This window comes from Gymnodraco acuticeps, unplaced genomic scaffold (assembly GCF_902827175.1).
Source record: "Gymnodraco acuticeps unplaced genomic scaffold, fGymAcu1.1, whole genome shotgun sequence".
Lineage (NCBI taxonomy): Eukaryota > Metazoa > Chordata > Actinopteri > Perciformes > Bathydraconidae > Gymnodraco > Gymnodraco acuticeps.
The window spans coordinates 247,083-249,233 of NW_022989840.1; positions in this window are offsets into that span (position 1 = coordinate 247,083).

A 2,151-nucleotide genomic window follows, 5' to 3' on the forward strand; every position below is an offset into this window, starting at 1 on the left:
CCAAAAGCAAGTTGTATCTCCATCAGGGCGATTATATTACACAGGTGTTCCTATGCATGTCTATAGATGAACCAGGACAGAAAAAGGAAATGTCAAGGTTCATCAGACATGGCTGGACAGCCCATTGCTCAATGACATTCTAAATGTAGGAGCTTATTGAGAAAACTAGTTTATTTGTTGCCATTTGTCCTGAAACATTACCCTTGCTTGTGATACCAATTTTAGGAACAGACTCTCCTGCTTCCAAAAACCACAATACCTAATTTAGGAAGGGGTCTGGCTAGCAAGAGATTTGAGTTTTTCTCGTGTAAACAAGTACACGTTAACTCTAGCAAGAGATTTGAGTTTTTCTCGTGTAAACAAGTACACGTTAACTCTAGCAAGAGATTTGAGTTTTTCTCGTGTAAACAAGTACACGTTAACTCTAGCAACATGCTAACGCTAGATTCCAAATCAGATCTGTCCACTATAAAAACACATCTCAAACAAAGATATCATCTAGTCCAAATTTGAAAAAGGATCATGTTTTCCCTGCAAACTTTTAGTTTAATGCCATCCAGGTGGATCCAACATCAACATGACATCTGTGTACGTGCCACCTTAGCATCGTACAAGGACAATGTTTAATACCGAGTGGACTGGAATTAAAAATTAAAAATCTCAGTGTCAAAGAGTCAGCTGTGAGCAGATGCCTCCTCCTAAGTTAAAGTATAATCAGAATGACAGAGGGAATAATAAGACACTCAGCCAGTGCCTGAGTCAGTTGTGTGTATGCCAATAAGCCATGTAGGTCATGTAAATAACAGGACGCCGGATTAACGGCACACAACAATTTACAGCATTTGTACATCAACTCCAATAATCAGGGCCAGGATACACCAAATAAAACAGCCTGAATAACTGGAATTGCACTGCACATAAATTCATTTCTTCTACTTCCATTTCTCATGGTCATTCGTACGGAAAGAAACCCTATGGAAATCTGAGCCAAAAACAAGGTAGCTTACTGTAAATAAAGGGTACAAATTGTAAAACCTTTAGTTCCTATCATAACAATACAGAAATGCAGACATGTAGAAGAGTAATGAACATATAATAAAACACCACAGTGGAGCCAGTTTGAATGTTAAATCTTCTCCATATACCCCATGACATAATACATTTAACCCGCACTGAAAAATACTGTGTAACACCTCGAAGCAGCCAACTGTGCATTTTATTCTCCCATCTGCAACATGTGTTCATGTACAGGGGCCCTAATGCCTTCACACAAGCAATAATACATTCAGCAATAGTGGAACAAACTAAATGGTTCTTTGTATGAATGGACAAGAAAAGAGAACGTGTGTATTCAAACTAATACACAGTTTATTTCAAATGCTTACAATTAAAACATTTTTTTAATTCAGACATTGGGAGGGAAACAAATGTTATGATGACAGAATGACTGATGTTCTTTCCAATTTCCTGAATGGGTTCCAATGTAGTAAATTCACAGAGAAATAATGGTGATCTTTAAATCACAGCTCTCTGAAAACAATTACAACAATATACAAGTTATAATTGTTCATATTGTTAATGTGTCTCTGGCTGTAAATGAATCCAGATGAAAGACAGGCTGATCTGGTCTCAAAACACACAGATACATGAGTCAGTTATTTACATCCCTTGTAATTACTGTAACAGACACCAGGAACTGAATTTAGAGGCGGATGCACGGAAATGAGTTTGATGTGCAGTTTTGACACAAGAGAAAGGAGACTCTCCCCTTAGGACGAGACTACAGTGAAAATGTCAGCAATTGAAATCTTCCTGAAACTTCTTTGGCTGTAGCATTTGGCAATTCAACAGGAATCAATTGCTGAGGGATGAATTGCAGTGCGTGGATGTAGAAATGAAGAAAGAGGGAGGAGAGTAACAAAAAGTAAATGACTGCATGAGAGGATCTTGCACACACACACACACACACACACACACACACACACACACACACACACACACACACACACACACACACACACACACACACACACACACACACACACACACACACACACACACACACACACACACACACACACACACACACACACACCACACACACCACACACACACACACACACACACACACACCACACACACACACACACA